This window comes from Prosopis cineraria, unplaced genomic scaffold (assembly GCF_029017545.1).
Source record: "Prosopis cineraria cultivar Desert tree isolate PC_DT_omini unplaced genomic scaffold, ASM2901754v1 PC10, whole genome shotgun sequence".
NCBI classification, from domain to species: domain Eukaryota; kingdom Viridiplantae; phylum Streptophyta; class Magnoliopsida; order Fabales; family Fabaceae; genus Prosopis; species Prosopis cineraria.
The window spans coordinates 17710888-17732711 of NW_026555341.1; the positions used below are offsets into that span (position 1 = coordinate 17710888).

The following is a 21824-nucleotide window of genomic DNA, read 5'->3' on the forward strand; positions in this document are numbered from 1 at the left end:
CTTATTTAATAAAATATTTCAATTAGAAAATCCTATTAATTACACTCTTTAATTAAAAATATTTTTGAAAAATAAAAACTTATTAATTATAATTTAAAAATTCAAAACACCTTATATTTTTAACTTATTACCTTATAAAAATATATTATATTTTTGAATCCAAAGAGTAGAGTTCATTTATATTTTTTAAATACCACATTACAACTGATAATATTAGTCTTTAAAATATATTTTTTAAAAAAAAGTTTCAGAAAATATTAAATTTTTTAAATATAACTTTTCATCTTGAATTTTTTTTTGAATTTCGATTCTAAATAGTTTTTTTATTTTTGGTTTAATTATAGTTTTTAATTTTTTTTTGATTGAGTCCAATTTAAAGCATGATTTAATATTAAATGTAAATTTTTTTGTATTGAGGTTTAAACTTTGATTTTTCATATTGTAAGGAGCTAGCCTCACTCACTATAAATTTTTAATGAGTTAAAGTTTGGAAAATGAAGTGATATTTAAAAGACAGGAGCTAAAAAGTAATATTATTTCTTAAATATTTATTTATTTATTAAATATTTTTTATAAATACTAAATAATAACAGCAAAGCTATAATAAAATGCTTATTTTTGTAGGGGTTGGGGAAACGACAGAAGAAAATGATGATGATGGTGATAACAATCCTAGTAAATAAGTAAATAAATAAATGATAATAACCGTTTTCTGCAAAAATCAAACCTCGTGGGAGGAATCTAGGAAGCATTGGCATGAGCTATGTTAGCTCCCATGTCTCTCTCTGCCAGGGTCACTGCTGCAACAGAAGGCAAACTTTGCTCCGAAGTTCGCCTTCTTCTTCTTCGTCATGATTGGTAAATTTACGTTTCACCTCTTTTCTCTCGTACTGATATCTTTTGCTTAATTCCTCGTCATTCGTTCTCAAATTTGGTCTTCATTTCCTTTTTTTCCTGATTCCTTGTTGCTTTCGTTGATTTTTCCGTCTTCCCTAATATTATTCCTTCTTGTCTTGTTGTCAGCCATGGAGGCTTGCCATTCCTGCTGATTCTACTTCTGCTGCGTTTCGTGTACTTCTTTGATCTGCTTATTTGGCCTCAATAATTCTCAATTCAGCCTGGTTTTACTGGGTTTCCACTTTGTTTTAATTGCTTTTGTTCGGTTTTGATCGGTTTTTTGCAGCTTCTTTTTGTAAGGATTAAGGAAAAGTTAAATATGAATTCGACTCTTGGTTGGTATCTGGTACTATGCAGAATTAATTGTATCCGTTGGTCTAGCATCTTAGGTCATTGGACCTATTTTTTGTTTGTCAGTATCATAGTAAACAGAGTCAAATATCAATTGTCGACTTTGGTTTTAAAAAAATTTCTCCATGATCATTTTCTGCGCATAACGGGTACCAAGCTTCAAAACCGTAAGTTTGTGGTCTTGCCCACTTGCACTATGATCGATGAAAAGAATCACGTCTCATTATAGTGGTACTTTGATGAATAGTTCATCCTTTGTTGTCTCCTTCATGTTAATTAAGCTTTAATACTATAGCAGTGTCCGGCCCGAGTAATTGAACGTGAAGTGTTTTTTTCGAGACATGCAAATAAAAAAGATCATAATTTAGAGCAGTAAAATTAAAGTAGATATTGATCCTATTTTGATTATAGATATTGATACGTCGATGTATGATTGAGGTTCAATTATATAATCGTCTTGCAGATTTCTGACATTTGAGCTCTCTGGTTCCTGAATCATTGATCTTCTCCAAAATGGGAAGAGACCCGGGGAAATGGATAAAGACCTTGTTTTCAGGGAAGAAATCACCAAAGTCTAATCGATCAAGCAAAAAAAATATCTTGGTATTCTTTTCCTTTGATTTTCCTAGTTGTCATGTTTGACAACCTTTTATGTATATGATTTGTCATGGCTGATCTGCAATTCTACATTGTATATGAAAATAACACTCTTTCAGATTTGATAGATTCTAAGGTAGATAGAGCTAAGGAGTAATCAAGCTGAGGTTACAAAGAAAGGGATTTTTTTAGGCTTTGTACCCAGACTTCAAGTCTGTATAGATTAGGAATTTACAGGAAAGAGAGTTGTTTGGGAAGAAGAAAATTAACCTATCAATCATACCTATCATAGAAATGGTTTGGCTGCACCACACAACTAAGGAGACAGTCATTGCTGAATATACTCAAAGCTGATAGTTCAGCAATAATTCTTTGGTAGCTGAATGGCCATGGCGCCAAATAGTTTTGCTTTGGAGACCTAACCATGAATGAAGTTACTAAGATAACTCTAATCTAGAAAAAAAAATGAGAATAAAGACAAAACTCATTACCTATTATCAATGGATTAGCCTTCCTCTAATCACAATGTTACTCTAGTGTCATTTGAAAGGGGTGATCTTCTTGCATTATTTGTCCCTGAACTGCATCTGCCTACTCTCAGACTTGTTTATTTATCATTAATAAGTTTCTTTTCTTTTTTTTTTTCTAAACAAGTGGAGAAGCAAAAGTCTGATTTATGTGCCACTGGTTGATAGAATTTTTTTTGTTTCATATTGCATCCCTTACGTAAGTTTTAGTTGTTTGATATCATGCATTGGCGGATAATTATATGGAATGGTACAATCTAGGACAAGTATTTAAAATTATATACTTTACATTCATTGGTAAACCAATTAAAAGGATGATGCGCTAGGTGCGTTTTAGTGCTTTTTCCCCTTTCGTTTTTTTTTTTTTCCATTTCAAGTTTAAACTATTTATTTTTTACATATTTTTTTTTTGTACTTTTTCGTTGTGATTTTATAAGTTGCAAACAAATTTTGAAATTCTTTGACTGGATTTGGACCTGTTTTGGTATTACTTAAAATGCCAAAACATTTTGATGGAGGAGAAAAGGTTATGGAGGTAGGTAAATGACTGGCACAAACTATATTTACTACAACTGCAAAAAATAAGTATTATAGCTTTTTCATGCTTTTTGAAGGAAGAGGTGACAATTTGAAACTTGTGCTGTGAGAATTGCATGTTTTCCTGTTGATAGAGACGACTTGCTTCCATTATTGTGTACTTAATTTGACTACAACCTGTTAAACGATTATTCAAATAATAAACGCATCAACATCCTCCGCCGCCGCCGCCGCAATTATCACCAGCATGATGGGAATGACCAATCCCAGAATTGATTTGGACTGAAGCTACAGCACCCATCATGAGGATGAGGTCGCCGTCTCTGGCGCCGCCGCTAGCACCTCCATTCTGCCGCCTACGGTTTTATAAAAGTGACGTGGTTGCCAACGATGGCGTTGCTGAAGCTCGAGTTTTATGAGAAGCTTGAGCTTCTTCTGATCTCGAGGATTTGAATCCCTTCTTCATTTCATATTTCTTTGAAAAAATGCAGCCCATAGGTACATGTGAATGCGATGAATTGAATTACTTTGGTTGGGTCTGTGTGCTTCGATATGTATATAATGAATTCGGATAGACAGAATCCGCAGAGATCGGCACTTGCTATTCAGATTGTTTATGAGAGCAAGCATGTGACTCCATCCCGATCCTTGCAATTGCGAACACGGACTTAAGCTCTAATAAATACCCTTCAGAGTCCAAAATTATTGTATTTTATATAACTTTAACTAAATAACAACTTTTTTATTGGTATTGTGGATCCCATTAAAAAGCCCTTTCATGTGTGCAGAGTTCTTTCTAATCTGGCACGAATATCCAGGTTTGTACGATGGTTTGTTAATCCCGAGCATTTTTTACATTGTCTGCTGGCTGCAAATGGATTAGTATATTAGTTAAGAATTTTATTATAGTCAAATGATGCAACTTGTTCTTTCTCTTTTTATGAATATAATTAATTCCGTCATTCTTAAATACAATTGGGTATTCATTATTATTAATGGCTAAGTTATCGATTATGATTAAATAATACTGCATTTATGACTACATACTTTTCAAAATATGGGAAACATATTTAAGGGGAAAAAAAAAAGCCTCGGAGAAGATGATAATTTTTTCCCCCGAGAAACATGATAATTTTATTTGGAAATTGGCTATCATTGTAATCCCCTTCAAAAATTAACGGAATACTTTTCCAAATATCATCATAATAAAGTTTTGATTTATTTAAAAGAATTATCATAATATAAATAATTAAATTCATTAATCAAAAAAATAACGACAATAGAAAAAAAAACAAGCTAAAACCTTTGAATACTACTGTGGTCTAAAAAATCAAACCATTTTTCATTTCGGATTCCAATACAATAGAAAAGATCTACCATGATGTATATGTAGCGTTCAACTTCCTAGAATAATTGCAAAAACTAATATCAATTTGAGAAATTCTTACACAGATTCAATGCACCATTCATTGATGATCTATCCATTAAAAATATGCTATGTTAATACTAACTAAATCAAATAAAATCTTATGTATTATTATTTTTAATGATTTTATTTTTGAAATTTCTTTTCTTATCTTTTCTCTTTTCATCATTATTAATGATAGAATAAATTTATATTTACAAGTATATGATATGTCAAGTTTTTATTGAATGGACTATAAATGATGTACTAAGTATGTGCAAAAAAATTCTTAACTATGATAGGAAAGAGAGAAATCCATTTAGAATACTACCATAAAAGATAAGATTTACATTAAAATTTGATTAATGATATTGTCTCTTTGGTGATTGAGATTGATGAGGGATTTCAATCCCTTGTTTTATGCACTAGTGGATGATAACATCGGCTCAGCCCTGTTTTTTTTTTTTTTTAACAATACAATTGAGCTATGGCATACTTAAGGCCCACAAGCATAAAATTTACCATAAGCCTATCAATGTCAATTTAAACACTTTAATCCATTCATCCAGAATAAATGGATCATACATAATCACTATATTGAACTGTGGATCCACATATATTCATATATTCCGAACAATTAAACCAAGGCCTCTGGCCATGTCTCAAATAACATTGATCCTAGAGCATGGAATTTAAACCAGACCTACAATCAAACAAAAATATCTAATTTACAAATCTAAATTTAGACAACAGCAATATTAGAGTCAATGAGTCATAGATGGCAATATGCATTCTAAAACACGCAGGTAAAAGAGGCAAATACATTAACTAAATGATGCACTATGCCTCAAGAGCCCTTCCCAACAAATTGTCTCTAGAACCTTCACTTGAAAATATTTAAATTATGGGATGAGATAAAGTCCCAATAACAAACAACTAATTTGAAAAGCATGGCAAGAAGTGCATGAGTTGGCTTCTCTTGATTTCCTACTCTCTCCACTTCTTCTTCACTTTTTATTTCAACCATTAGATCTTTTTTTAAATGATTTAATGTTTCATAAAATTAATTTTTTTATTTTTTAATTATAATCTTAAATATTGAATTGCAGTTTAGATAAAATTAATCATATCTTAAAATTTATTTATTTATTTTTCATAACTTTAATGTTTTAATCATAATTAAAAAATTAATTTTATAAAACATTAAATTTCAACCATCTAAAAATGAATTCAATGATTGAGATGAGAAATGGAGAGAAAGTGAAGAGAAGCCAACTCCAAAAATACAAGATAGGAAAGTAGATATTTAAGGCTTAGTTTGGATGGAGAGAAAGATGGGAGTAAAATAGAAAGGAGAGAAAAATTAGGAGAGGAAAGTTCCAAAAATAGTAAAAAAAATTACTATTTTTTGAAAGTTTTTCCTCATATTTGTTAGTCTTCCTATTTTTCTCTTATCCAACCAAGCCTAAAACTTAAACATATAATTGATACAGAAAGCATTTCCAAAACAATAATCCGAACTCATAATAATGATAAATCTAAATTACCAACTCATAATCTTCTTTACCTATTTTTTTTTGTTGGACGAATAATCTTCTATACCTCTACCTTCCTTATACTGCTCATGAGATGTATTCCTCCTAAAAGTCACATAGCTCATACCGGATCATGAACCTCCTCGTCTGCCACGTAGGTGATAACCATGAGATCCTTGATGGTGAAAATACCATAGTATTGATATTTTTTTAGGAGAATGACAGTTAAGGACCCCTTAAGGATATTAATTTCAATTAAGGATCCTAAAAAATAGAAATCCCAAATAAGGACCGTAGTCCTTAATAGGGATAAAAAAACATTGAATTGTTGAAAATGCCCCTGAGCTCAAAATAAATGTACCGCACATGAGAGAGCCCTATTCCTACTCTGTTTCGGTGTCTTCCTCGGTTGCTCCTTCTCGTCGTCTTCCTCTATTTCAACTCGGCCGGCTGCTTAGTCGCTGATCAGGTTCTCTGTATCAGGTCTAGGGATGCACAATCGCTCGTGAGAGGTCCTTTATTATTGCTCCCATTTTCAGTCTGGTGTGCGTGCTCTATGTTCGGTGCCCCCTCTTCTCTTCTTCCAGGTTCGGTGCCTCTCTCTGCCTGTCTCTCTCTCCTTCCATCCCTCGGTCTGCTCTTCGGTGGGGGGGAGAATGATTTTGTTTTGTTTTTGTTGATTGTGCATTTTTTTTCTAGTGTCATTCCAGTAAGGTATTTGCAAAAGAAAAGAAACTGCAGTAATATTGATTTGTGATCTCAAAATGGTTCCATATTTGTTTATATTTATGCAATATTCGAACATGATTTTTTGCTCTATTCTATGATTTTGCCATGAATTTGGGAAGAAAGAGGGAGAAGCCTTTTGTTTGTCTGGTATTTTTATGTTGTAAGATGAATTTCTGGTATTTTTATGTTGTAAGATGAATTTTTGTGTTTGTTGTTGATTGTGCATTTTTTTTCTAGTGTCATCATTCCAGTAAGGTATTTGCAAGAAAAAAAAGAAAAACTAAGTAATATTGATTTGTGATCTCAAAATGGTTCCATATTTGTTTATATTTATGCGATATTCGAACATGATTTTTTGCTCTATTCTATGATTTTGCCATGAATTTGGGAAGAAGAAAGAGGAGAAGCCTTTTGTTTGTCTGGTATTTTTATGTTGTAAGATGAATTTATTTTGTTCTGTTCTTTTGCTAGCCGAGCACATATATTGGCAATGAACTGAAAATTTGTAACATTTGGTTATGTGTCTTTCAAAAAGCAATGAAAATCGACCCAAAGTTGGCTCTTTTAAAATATAGGGCCATTACAAAAGGGAGAAAGGCACTGCTTAATAAGGATTTTGGACTCTTCCTTGATTCCTTCCATGTGTTGCACCGAAACTTAGGTTCTACATTGGCATGTTTGGTGTTTGGTCTCTGGATTTGGAAAAGCTTTCCTTTTCATATAGAAGAAAAAAACATAAATATAGATTGTATCAAAAGGTCGATAAGATATTATAGACTAATAAAATAGTTAAAAATAAGGGAGAATGACAAATAAAGAGCTTGTAATAACATTAATGCCAAATAAGGAATTTTAGTATTGAAACATGGTTGAAGGAGTACTGAAATTTAGAAACATCAATGTTGAAAAGTCTTAATTTGACATTAAAGCTCTTATAATGTCCTCATAAAATAAAAGTTTGGCAAGGTTCTTCCGACTTGAAAATTTGCTTGTGTAAAAGACAAATGCAATCTTGACCAAAAAATTAGCGAAGTTAGGGAGGCTGTGATTATGACTTTCCCTGACCCTCGCATGTTCTATGGAGAAAATTCAGATTTCATGTTTGGTAAGTCTAATAGTATTATTTTGTGTATTCATTGGTGATGTTAGATACATTCAATAGTAGTTTATTTTTTACCCTAATTATTAATGTGCAGGATAATGGCTAAAACAAAAGGAAATCCTTTAAGGCAAAAAAGTTGTTCTGGTTTAAGCAAGTTCAAAGAGGCATATCGTGGCAAGTATACAACCCAGGGAAATGATTTGAAAAAACTCAACACAGAAGCAGTTGCAGCATGGAAAAAGTTGACATCAGAAAAACAAGATCACTATAAACGTCTGGCTAAGGAGGAAACGCTGGTATAAAAGCCTACGAGGTACGTTGTTTTTGACCTTAAGCATGAAAAATGTGATGAATTCAAGTAATGGTGCTAACTTGTTTTACTTGGACAGATTCCATTTGAGACAAGGTGTTCTTCGACAAAGATGAAGGAAGTTTTTGATTATATCAAAAAGCAAAAATCTTTGAGAGATAGGGTTAATAGAATAGGATTTGGTAAGCTTTTAAATATTAAATGTCACAAGTTGCCTAGAGATTTATGCGACGAAGTGATGAAGGCATTTGATCCTCCTACATCATCCGTTTTCATTAGAGGTCAAAGGAAAGTCATTAATGGCAAAGCAGTTCATGCCTTACTTAGCTTGCCTAATGATGGAAAGATAGTTGATATGAATGGGGATAAGAAAAATTAAAGTTGTTAAACAAGGAGTTTAAAAAAGTATCCTATAATGTAATTAAGGACAGGATACTCTCGGGGAAAGAAAATGATAAATTTGAGTTTCTCTTCATTCTCTATTGCTTAGGGAATTTTTTTTGTCCAAGTTCGAGTTCCAAAATAAGTGATAAACTATTGAAAGTCATGTCCGGGTTAAATCTGGGAACTGTACATTATGATTGGTCATCTTTTATACTATCTGACTTGAAAAGGGGGTAGCCGAATATAAAGCATGGGAGAAGAAGGATGGGCACAAAAAAACTATTAGAGGATGCTTATTTCTTCTTGCGATATGTGGGTCAATTAAGATATAATTTGTTATAAGTTAATTATTTTGCAAAATTCTGTAGGTTATATAATATAGATGTAAATATGCAGATTTTCTACTTTCAAATGTTTCCATTGGAGCCAATTGAGGTGTCATCGCAAGAAGATGCTCTAGAACATTAGACAGAGGAGAGAGTGACAGCACGAGTTCAGCTTGAGAAGGCAAGTGATCATGGCATTTTGTATCACCCTTCTCGGGGACATGACAGCTTCTCAGCAGAGCTTCTAGAAATGACTTCATTTTATGATCCGGTAAGGGCAAAAATGATGGTTGTTAATTAGCAAAGTTATTTTTATGTAATTTTAAACATATAACATTTTAAATGGTGTAGGACATAAAAGAGGTATACAGAGATATTGTGACCTTTACACGTGAAATTGCACAAAGACTCCTCAAGCTCCAAGATAAAAGAAAAGGAGAGGAAGTTGTTGAACAGCATGATGGTGAAGAGGAAGAGGAGGAAGAGTTAGAACATGAAGACAAAGAAGAGGAAGGAGAAGAGACAGGAGATGAAAATGAAAAGGAGGGAGAATTCAGAGAAGATGAGAAGGAGGAAGAGGAAGGACAAGTAGAAGGAGATGAAAATGAAGAGGAAGGGGGATCCAGAGAAGATGAAAAAGAAGAAGAGGAAGGACAAGTAGAAGGAGATAAAAATGAAAAGGAGGGAGAATCGGGTGCACAAGAAGAAGTAGAAAAGCCAATCAGAAAAAAAGACTCTAAGGGTGAAAGGACACTAAGACGGTCACAACGACAAATAGTCAGCACTATTCATTCACCCTTTTTGGATGATAGAGGGAAGGCAAAAAGAGGACATGCAGAAAGAGGACAATGTACAAAGAAAGAAGTTTACCAATACTGTACAAAATCTATTCCACCCAATGAGGGACATGAGTATGATATTCAACCATACTAGTTCATGTGTTCATAATCGATTAGTTGATATAATTTTATTTTCTATAACAGGAAAATTGTGGAGATTGAGCAGTATTATGTGACAAGATATGAATGCAAGTGTCTAGGTCCTAAACAATGGATAAGTAGTTCGGTGAGCAAGTGTGCTAGTTAAAATAGATCAAGTTATAGTAAAATTTTAATGTAACTATAATTGTATTATGTAGGTTGTTACATTAATTAGAAGACTTTTGGTCAATGAGAAAAAGGAAAAGGATCAACTTGTGCAGCGACACATTTTTAATCCAGATTTTACGGTTTGTCTTACGGTTTAATTCCTTTGTTTTATTAAGTGCTTACAAATTACAAATGTTACATTTTTTCATTTCAGGGAACCATAATCCACCAATAAAAAAGATGGGACTTGGATAGCCATTTGAAGGACTTCATGCCAACTACCATCGAGTATAACATAAGAGATTGCAATTTTATTTGTTTTCCTATAGTATTTGCATTGCACTGGTTTTGCTCTGTTGTGGAGCCAAAAATAGCCACAATGTATGTGTTAGACTTGATGCTACCATCTAGTAAAGAATCAAAGAAGAAAAAGAAGAATATAAAGAAAGTGAAGGAAGTGATGTTGCTAAAAGAGAAGGAAAAAATGGCATATTTTATGGTATGCCTTTTCCCATATAATGATATATAAAATTTTGTTGGTGAAAGCTTCTCATTCACTTTGTTCTTATTCTTAGAAAAGCAGGTTTGTAGAAATATTAATGAAACTGAAACCTGAACTTATTGATGACAATTATGACCTTGAGTTGAAAGTGGTGCCTATGGAACAGCAACCGACGACGTGAGTAAAAAGCTAAATTATATACATATAATTAAGTGTATATTTCCCAACTACGTGCTGACAGATTTCATATTTTTATAGATCTAATTGTGGAATGTATGTCATCTTTTGCCTTAGACAGTGGAATAATAATGCACGAGAGGAATGGGGCGGCCTTACTATACCTCCTCTAATAATGGTAGGAACAAATGTTAAAGTTAAGATATAATTTGTTATGTGTGACAGTTTTCTATCTTGTGAGTCGACTTTATCTGATTGTGTAAGAACAATTGAGTGAAATGAGGAGTGAGGTATTATATTGGTTGGTGAATCATCCACACAACAGAGTGGGCTCTCAAGTCATGACGTCCATTTCGAATACTGGGCATGCACGATCCAAAAGATTAAATCATAGTGTATACATTTATGATATGTAAATTAAGCCTTTTAAGTTTTTTTCCGTGGCTTCTTGTATATGATACAGCAATTAATTTTAAAAAAAACTTTGACTACATGTTCAAGAAATTTGACAAACCGTTATTGATTTTCATTGACTCACGTTACTTTCAAAACTGACATTCGGTTTTTCACAATATATATTATGCAATTTCCAAGTGAGGTTGGTGGAACACAAATTGTGCCTAGCAGCTTTTCCTTACATAATGAATTCTTAATTCATGTTAGGCTCTTTCAAAACATACGTTCAGCTTTTTTCCAAGTTAGGTTACGACAGTCGCAACAGACTTTGCTGGAACCCAACTTATGCCACGTCGGTTTTCATCAAATAATAAATTTTCAAGTCACATTAGGAACTTTGACAACATATGTTAGTTACTTTTCCAACTTAAGTTACCAAATTCTCATATGTGAGGTTGCTAGAACAAAACTTGTGCCAAATGGCTTATCCTTACGCAGTCAATTCCCAAGTCATATTAGGCTCTTTCAAAACATTCGTTCACCTTTTTTCCCAAGTTAGATTAGGCCATTCCCAAGTGACTTTGTTGGAACCCAACTTGTGGCAATACTTATCCTTTAACAATGAATTCCTAAGTCACTTTAAGCATGTTCACAACATATGTTAGTTATGTTTGCAAGGTAGGTTAGGGAATTTCCAACTGAGGTTTTTAGAACCCAATCTGTGGCAAGACTTATACAAAAAAAAAGAGTTCTCAAGTTATGTTAGGACATTTCACATTATACGTTAGCTACTTTTCTAACTCAGGTTAAGGAATTCTCAGTTAAGGTTACCGGATCTCGATTTCTGACAGGTATCTTCTGATAAACAATCACACCCAAGTGGGGTTATTCATTTCACAACTTATGGTAGGAATTTTTCTTACTTTGAATATGAAATTGCCAACCAACGTTATTGGTTCCCATTATCTACAAGTCTCTTAAATGTCTGAAATACTGCAGAAAATTTTAATCCCAAGTAAGGTTCTATGTTGTCAGTAGTTACATTAGCAATATCCCTATACTACATTATTGAATTCAACAGTCTTATGCCATGACAGCATTTTTACTCGGATAAATTTAGACCTAAAATTTTCATCAGCTTTATATTACACTGATTGCAATATATGTACACCAAATTTGCATTCCTTTTTACCCAAAAAAATATCCCAGCTAGCTAAATGGTACCTATGCAGTCCTTATTAAAAAAAAACATAGACTGCAATCCCATTTACATAACCTATCACCTCCACAAGTACAAAAAACATATGAGGTGGCTGCCTGTACAAAAGGTCATTCAACAGCAAAATGCACAAAATAAATAAAAACCATATGCATTTCAATTTTAAACTAACTAATATGCATATGGTTTTCATCCCCTTTCAATCCCTACATTGGATTGGGATTCCTACATCTATTCTTGGTATGCCCAGTTTGATTATATCTTGAGCAATGATACACTTTTTTATTCTAAAACTGTAACTCTTTTCGCTTGGTAGGTGGTCGCCTTAGGAGACGTGTAGTCAATGGTGGTTCCAAAAAGGTATTCTTTTCATAATTTTCATAATGTAGCTCGGTCAACTAAGGCATGTCAATGGTTTCCACCAGAATCATTGTGGAGCTGTAAATTTTTTCTTGTGCACGAATAGTATAGCATTCTTCAACATATGAATACACATTACCCTGAACTAATTTTATTGCTGCACATGCATGTGCACAAGGAATTCCTACCATTTGCCATTCTTGACAAGAGCATTCTCGCAATGTTAGATTCACTTTCAAGTCATTGTTTTCTACCTTCACTAGTATCATATAGTTATCATAACTTCAGCTCTCAATACATTCTCCCTCAATTTTGCCTCAACACGTGGTCCAACTTCGTTTGATCAATTCACCATTTCTATCTTGCTATTGTATAGCTTCCTCGCTAATTTTGCTCGGTGCTCATTTATCAACGCACATATATGATGTTTTCTCTCTTTCACTAACCAAGCATTTAAAGATTCAGCATAGTTTGATGTTATATTGTCCCATCTTTTGTATGGAAATCTTGCTAACGTCCAACGATCTATGTCCCCATTTGTTTCTAACCATCTTGCTAACTGTAGAGAGAAAACTATCAAATGACCCATAGCAACATGAAATTCTGTTTCCAACCTTGCATATGCAATATTATCCAATAACTTAAGTACATCTTCCTTGGTTATGCCATCAATCCTTCGCATGCCTCTATTAATTTTTGTAAATTCTGAGTTGTAATTTTCTTTGACATGACGATAACAAAAAGCATGTCGATTGCCATCAAATATTGCATGCACTGCACCAACAATAGCATTATGCCTGTCTGACACTATAGTTAATTGAACTTGGTGTGTGATCTCTCTCACATTTTCAAGAAACTGAGCCCGATTATCATATGTTTCTCCACCCACTATTGCATAAGCTAAAGGAAATAAGTCATTATTTGCATCAATTGCAGAAGCTACTAGCAAAGTCCCTTTATATGGACCACTTAAATGACTTCCATCGATAAACAAAATTGGACGAGCACTTTAGAGAAACCCTTTGATACAGCATCCATATGTAATAAAAAGTCTATCAAATCTATAATTTGTCGAGACAACCCACTTTGCAACTGTGTCTGGGTCTGTCTCCTTCAATTTCTCACAAAGCCATGAAATCAACATGCATAACTGTTATGGAAGCCCATATATTTCCTCCAATGCTCTATCTTTTCCCCTCAAAGCTTGCTGATATGTGAGATTTAACCCATACTCTTTGTAGAGGTCTTGTCTAATCTCATTTGAAGTTTTCTCCACATTCCCCCTCACAACATCAATGATGATTGATGATGTCAATCTTGAGTTAGCCTTTTGCTTTAATAGGAGGTTGTCTTGAGTAGAGTGCATGTGTTCATTATGGAATTTTTTCACACACAATATAGAGGTTGTCTTCCCAAGAGCATAAGCTGATATCTTCCATTTACAACCATCAATATTGCATTTGACAATCATCTTCTTATGGTTGTTTCTCACAAATATGTAACCAAACCTATGAGTAAGGCTTTATTTATATAGTGCTTTTCTGAATACAATTGCATCATCAAATGTCTGGCTAACACTCATAAATAAATCTTTCCATTTTACCAAATTAACCTCAGGCAGTGGTGCAAGAGTATTTTGTGTTGAACATGGCAAAGAGGGTGATATACTTTCAAGCTCTTGCCTATAGGGAGATCTTGGCAGTGACCATATTAATAAATTCTCCATCTTACATTTACAATTACTTACAGGTCAATATAAATGGTTATTAAACTAATTAAACACACAAATAACTAAGAATAACAACTAACTCCATTGAGTTATCCATTGCTCCATTTATTTCATTATCATTTGTCTCAACATACACATGTGCTGACTCATCATTATACTTTATCAAATGTTGTACTCCCTCATCGTCTAATAAATCTATGTATGTGTTTTTCACTAAACTTCACTGTAAATTTCAAGTTAGCTGCACCACTTTCAACTTCTGTCACTGATGACACTATCTTCAACAGCTTTTCATGATTTATGCCTTCTCTAATCAATTTAGAAATTAATCTCCCACCTTCATAGATCATCTTCCCTTATAAATCTTTTACAAAATGTCTATCAATATGAAGATAACAAAATATTTCTTTTGTTGAAGTACTTGCCATATGGAAATAAACCTGGAACAACTACAAGTAACATACAAATTTAGTACTTCACAACTGTCCATTCCATAATCCCAACCTTGACTACATAAATTCAGCATCCATGTTACATTTTTCAACATTCACACACTTTTCAACACAAATCACAAAAATTCAGCATCCATGTTATATTTTTCTTGTTTTTCACTCCTCAACTTTTTCAACTGTGTCGTTCTCGAAAATCATTTTTTTCACATGTCTATATATAAAGTCTAGTAATCATTAAGAAGACTACTTTTTTTCTAGGTATAAAACAAAGAGAAATGGTGCAAGACAGCATTTGCAAAGATTAAAACTTTCTTTCTGTGCGTGCATGACAGAGGACATGTGTAAAAAAAGAAAACAAAGCAATGGAAGAGAAATGGAAGAAGAAGATGCAGACTTCTCTTTCATGCATGGCAAAGGATGAAATGTAAAAGAAGCAATGCATACAATTACCTATTACAAGATGATTATGCTCCACTAATTTTTCCCTAACATTTTCAGCGCACGAGAGCACACTCCATCAGTATTTTTCCAGCAAAAAACAAGAAAATAGAGCACACAAGATGAGCTTCTTTCCTATTACCTTTCAATGTTTAGTGAGGGGGCAGTTTTGTAAACTCAAGTTTGTTTTAAATCCCACTTAAAGACCATGGTCTTTAATTAGGATTTCTATTTTTTCAGGATCCCTAATTGGAATTAATGTCCTCAGGGGGTCCTCAATCGTCATTCTCCCTATTTTTTTAATCATATATAATTGGCATCCTTTTAGCCAGACAAGATGTCCACCAATCATACGAAAACATCCATCATTTGCCCAGTCCAGACACAAATCAATCAAATACAGAGAAATTGTAAATAGATTAAGTAAATCACATCATTAATAATCTATTCAATTAAAATATTTTAAATTATCTAAATAAAATCTTACGTAATATTATTGTACTTAATTTTATTTTTATAATAAAATACAAAATTAATTTATTACAAAGAAGTTAATCTGTATAATTAATGACATACACATGTCAATAATATTTTAATTAAATGACATTTACAACATAAAGTTCCTAATTCTAACTAAGGTCTCGTTTGGTTGTTAGGAAAAAAAAAGTTAGATATATGAAAAAAATAAAAATAAAAATAAGATGAGTAAAATGTAGAGGGAGATAAGCAAACCATATCCATAAGGAATAAGGGTAATTTAATTTGTAGGGTTAAAAATTATAATTTATAAAATTTTTAGATGGTGTGATATTATTCTCACATTTATAGTATATAATATTAAATTTTATTATTCTTACCATGACAGGTAAAGGTATTTAATTTATTTTTGTTTTGGTTTTTTTTAATTAATTCCATACACATCTTTTCTAACAATCAAACGGGACCTAAATTTTAAAGGGAGAATGACAATTAAGTTTCAAAGAAATAAATTAATGATAATTAGGTCATCGATAAAATTTTTTACAAAATAAATTATAAATATCAATTCAAACAGTTACAAATAAATTTTTTTGTTATAATGCAAAAGTTACATTTGATATTTAAATACTTATTTACAATTGAGACTTTTATATTTGTAATAATTTGGATAGATATTTTTAACATATTTTTTTTAAAAAAATTTGTCAAGAATTTAACTATTATTAATTTAGTATTTTTGAGACCTAAATGTTATTTCCCAATTTTTAATTAAATTTCCAGTTTCACTTTCAAACCTCAACTCTAATTATTTCTCTATCTAAACAACTCAATTAAATCCTCAATTAACAATCAAAATCTCAAATTATACAAAATCTTTAATTTCCCCACTTGAGGTTCAATACCTACACAGTACTTTTGAAATTCATCATCAAACTCTCAATCATTTTTTAAAATTTTAATTCAAACATACCGGATTAATTTCACAATTTCAAACATTTCATAACATTTAATTCATTCCTAAATCATTTCCAAAAACTACTAAAAGGCCGACAAGTTTCAATTTTTATAGTTAGGCCAAATATTTGAACATATTACATAAAGTTCCTAACTAAAATGATTTTTTTTATCTAAAAATTCTCATTGATTCATCCACAATTAGAAAAATAATTCAAATTGTGATTCAACCACACAATCCACTTCTAACAAGTATTTTTAGGTTACCAATAATCGATTATTAAAGTTTTAAATAACAATTAACTTCAAAAATTAAAATCTTCCTTTTTACTCTCATGATTCCATCAAAAGTCCAAAATTCTATTCAAGCTCAATCCCAACAATTCTAAACCAATTAAACATTTAATCTAACGCAATTAATATACAAACATACACACATACATACACACATATAAACTCATTTAAATAAGTCAAAAATTCTCAAATTCAAAATCTATCAAACCCTAGATTTTTCATGATCAAGAATTTAAAAATAAAAAAGATAGGTAATTAAAAAAAATTTAAAACACTTATTTAATCTTAAAAAAAGCTTCAAATCACATCCATAATATCATATTACGGGGTTTAGCTCCAAAAATCTCACCCTGAATCTCACGCTTTATTCAGATTTCAGACCCCACTTGCAATGGCTCTTGTTTCCTTTCCTCCTTTCACTTCTTATTTTTATTTATAATTTTTTAAGGCTCTCATAAAATTCAAATGAGCAAACTTAATTTCTATATTTTGCTCAGATATAATTTTCATAATGTTTATATTAATTAGAATCTCTCAAGTAGGGAAATAATTACATAATTTAATTTAATCCCACTTAACTTTATTAGCTCTCTATTTTTTTTAAGAAAAATATGGCTTGGGATTCAATTTAAAAATTTAACATATATTAAGTAAACTTTTTTATTCAAATAATTGCAGGGTAAGTTGCTTTTATTATGAAGTAATTTCTTTCTAATGTTACTTAAATCCTAGGGTTAAAACTTAGAATGTGTCTATCGAGAAGAAGGGACAAGTTGGGAAAGAGAATGACGGTGGGTGATTTTCCGATGACGGCGTCGGTTTCTGGACCTGAACATCTTGTCAAGCGAATCTTTCGGAATAAGGGAATTACCGCGGAGATCAAGGGGAATTCGGATTATGGGGCGAGATTAAAGGAAGCGGATAATCTGAAGGCTAATTCAAAGGGACTTCAACGGGTGATTGTGGAAGAAAATTTTAAGGGAAAAGCGAAAAATCAGAAGGTGGATAAGGGGCATTATTTATTTACTTTTTTTTGGTAAAAATAAGGGCATTATTTTGGAAAAGAAATTATTACAGCCAACGAGTCAAAATGGGATCCTATTGGGATTAGAAGGTAGGGTGGGTCTGATTTCCATGCTAATCTTGAGAACGATCACCATGTGTTCATCCTTAAAATTTGAATCAATAATTTAAAATTTAAATATTATTATATATTATATTTATTAAAATAAAAATTTATAAAAATTATAAAATAATTTTAATAATTTTTTATTTTTAATTTGATCTAGATTTAATTTAAAAATTTTAATTTAATATTAAAATTTTTATGATTAATGTATATTAATTATTAAGATGTATTTTGCATCAATTAGTGATTTTGTATAACAGATGAAAATATTTTAATCTTTTTTTACTCTCAAATTTTTTTTGACTTTTCTCACTTGGATTGAACTAACATTTCAAAAAAAATTTGAACCTACCTAAAATTAAGTCTCTTCCTTAGTCGGTAATTGAAATTCTGCCTTCAATTTGTATCCTTAAAATTTAACATACATTAAGTAAATTTTTGGGAGAATTACAACCAGCCCCTCTTAAAAAGTTTAATTACAGACAAGGATCAATGCAAAATGGATTGTTCTTAAAATACCGAACATGACTTATATTTTTTGAATGGAACTTGTTCTTAATCTTTGTCCGTAATTAATTTCCTTGAGAAGGGATTGTTTGTAATTTTCCCATATCCCTAAATTTATGGAAAAATTGCAACTAATTCCTTCTCAAAGAAATTAATTACAGACAAGGACTTATACAGAATGGATTGTTATTAAAATATGGAACATGACCTTTTTTTTATAATAGGACTTGTTCTTGGTCCTTATTAGTGACTAATTTTTTTTTTTTTTGAGAAGAGGCTGCCTGAAATTCTCCCTAAATTTTTTATTCAAATAATTACACAGCAAGTTCCTTTTATTATGAAGTAATTTCTATTAGAATGTTACAATCATTATCTTCAAACCTCAACGATTCTTCATATTTTTGCAAGTGTCATTAATATACGCGGAAGACTTTTGAAGAAAATTGAAGACTCTTGAATAATACTGAAGACTCTTGAAAGAAAGCTGTGGAAGATAATTGTAGAAAATTTTCTTCCCTCTCTTCCAATAATATTGAAGATACATTGAAAATTTGTGAAGATTAATAAAGATTGATGAAGAAAATTGGATAGACTCTTGAAAAGTAGTAAACTTTTCCAAAAAAAAGGTAAAAGATAATTTAAGCTACTTGCAAAAAATTTTATTTTAAAAAAATATTGACGACTTTTGAAGATTAATAAAAATTTTGGAAAATTATTAAATGGGTAATTAAAACATTGGTCCTTTTGTCCATGCATTTGGACCCTTTGGTCTTTTAACCAAACTTTGCAAAACACAATGACACGTTTTATAGGGCCCACGTATCATGTGAAATGCGAGGCAAGAGTACATGAGGCCCGATGCCGATGTGAAGCAGATTGACGCCAAATTGAACAGAAACTTTCTCTTGCGTCAGCTGATATTTATTTTTGGGTACAAAATGAGGCATCAAACCAAAACAGCGTTTCTACCAAAACAAAAAAATTTTTTTATTGGCTCAGTTAATAAGGATATGATTTGTAATTCACAAATTATAAGATTAAATTTTACTATCAATGTGAGGACTGAAGATCTTATTAGTGGGCAGGAGATTTGTAAATATTTTTATAAGTGTTATTTAAATTTTAAAGCATATTTAGACCTTAATAATAGCAAGACTCGACTCATTTAAACTTTTTTTTTTCAAAAAAAAAAAAATACTACAACAAAAGTAGAACCAAAATTAAAACTGAAATAAAAGCGTATCAACAAACAAATATGATCAAAACTAAAACCACACTTATCTGCCAAACAAACTTCAACAATCTCATATCATAACATGAACACCATCAAACTTAAATTGGCCTATATATCAGCATATTGGTTTCCTTCTCTTGCTATATGTTCAATCTAAAACTGCCAACCCTTCTCCAACCATTTAAGAGCATTTTATAATGTAACAACATATACTCTCCTTTATTTCGAGACCTCAAATTTTAAATCTGGTTTACCACCATTACTAAATCCATGCAAACCTCAACCTTTCTAAAACTAGCCTCGACATTCAACAAAATGAGATTCTCCCTTGCTTACTCTATTGTGTTGTTGAGTTTAACCTATCTATCTTGATTCTCATTTTAACTACACTTGCAATCCTACTAATTAGAGCCATGTTAGAAAACTCAGAATTACCCTCCCTCATGCATTGTTTTAAGAATCTGATTAGATTGAATTGGACAATTAGACCAATTAGACCATAGATAGGGGCTATTATTAGTTTGATTTAGGCTAAAAAACAGTTTTCATGGTTGAATTAAGTTAGATTAGTGTTGAAATGGTATTGATTTGGAAATTGGAATGATTTTTAGATAAATGGATGATTGTAAACATAATATGAAAAGTTTGGAAAATTTATGAAAACTATAAAAAAAATCAAAAATAATAAACTATAAATGTAAATGCAAATACTTTTAACTCTATTCATACATAATTTAACCAAAATTTATCAATATTTGACAAGTTATAAAACATAAGTTATAATAAGATTATTGGACAATTTGATGTATAAATTATAGGTTCTGAAACATTTAAGACCTTAAACTTGTTTTTTTGTATAACATTACCCTCAACTTTTAAAAATGGTGCAACATAGCTCCTATAGTTAATAAAAATTAATTTTGAACATTATTTGATCAAAACATAATAGAAAAAGAGTAAAAAATTATATAAAAGGATAAAAAAATTACAAAAAAGGGCCTAAAACATACAAACAAGAATCAAGAAAATTTTCTTACTCATTTTTTGTAATTTTTGATATTTGTTTCTATTATTTTATGGATAACTAATAATCAAAATTAACTTTTCTTAATGATAGAGGCTACATTTTACTTTTTCCAAAAGTTGAATGATAACATTGCATAAAAAATAAATTTAAAATCCTATATGTTTTGGACCTATAGTTTAGATGTGAGATTACTTTTAATCGTGATGTTGAGACTGTTAACTTTTTTAATTTAACATCTAGTTTGACTTTTAAAACATTTCTCTCATGATAATATTTTTCATACAAAAAAAAAACATTTGACAACAATTTTTCTATAAACAAAAGTTTAAGTAAATTAAATTTTTAAAAATTCACTCGAGCTAAAATATGTCTTTAAATTTAAATAGTATTTATAAAAATATTTATAAATAGTTTATTAATAAAATTTTTATATTGACTACATGATTTGACTTTATAATTTTATAAATTATTCATCAAATTCAGGCTCTGTTTTTATTCATTTTACGACATAAGCATGGATCCCAATCATCACATCTTGTCATTAGGATTGGATTCGGCATCTTACTCTGCGGTCAAAGGGGGAAAGAAATCCAAATATAAGACGTATTAAATAAGTACAGCTCAGGATTATATGTTAAGCATTATTATTATTATTTTTTAAATTCTTGTCACCAAATCTTAAAATTTTCATAATGTCTTATTTTCAATTCCTTATTCTTTATTTTTTTAAATCTCATAAGTTAGGTAAGATTTTCACTTCTTTTTAATATGGTGCATTGAAGTAAAAATGTAAAATTACCAAGTACTCTCTCTCTCTCTGTTAAATATCATAAAATATTTTTATTAAATTATATTTTAAAGAGTCAATTAATTATATTTAAAATTATACAGTCATTTTATATTTATCCTTATTTAATAAAATATTTTAATTAAAAAATCTTATTAATTACACTCTTTAATTAAAAATATTTTTGAAAAATAAAAACTTATTAATTATAATTTAAAAATTCAAAACACCTTATATTTTTAACATATTACCTTATAAAAATATATTATATTTTGAATCGAGAGAGTAGAGTTCATTTATATTTTTTAAATACTACATTACAACTAATAATATTAGTCTTTAGAATTTTTT

The 21824-nt window shown here is 30.8% G+C and overlaps 1 long non-coding RNA gene across 1 annotated transcript; it reads left to right on the forward strand.

The window, feature by feature from the left end:
- Positions 1-727: 727 nt before the first annotated feature.
- LOC129322159 (uncharacterized) lies at positions 728-1967 on the forward strand. Its single transcript, XR_008596193.1, has 3 exons — positions 728-858; positions 1024-1071; positions 1712-1967. It is a non-coding gene; the product is annotated as an uncharacterized LOC129322159 (long non-coding RNA).
- Positions 1968-21824: the final 19857 nt, after the last annotated feature.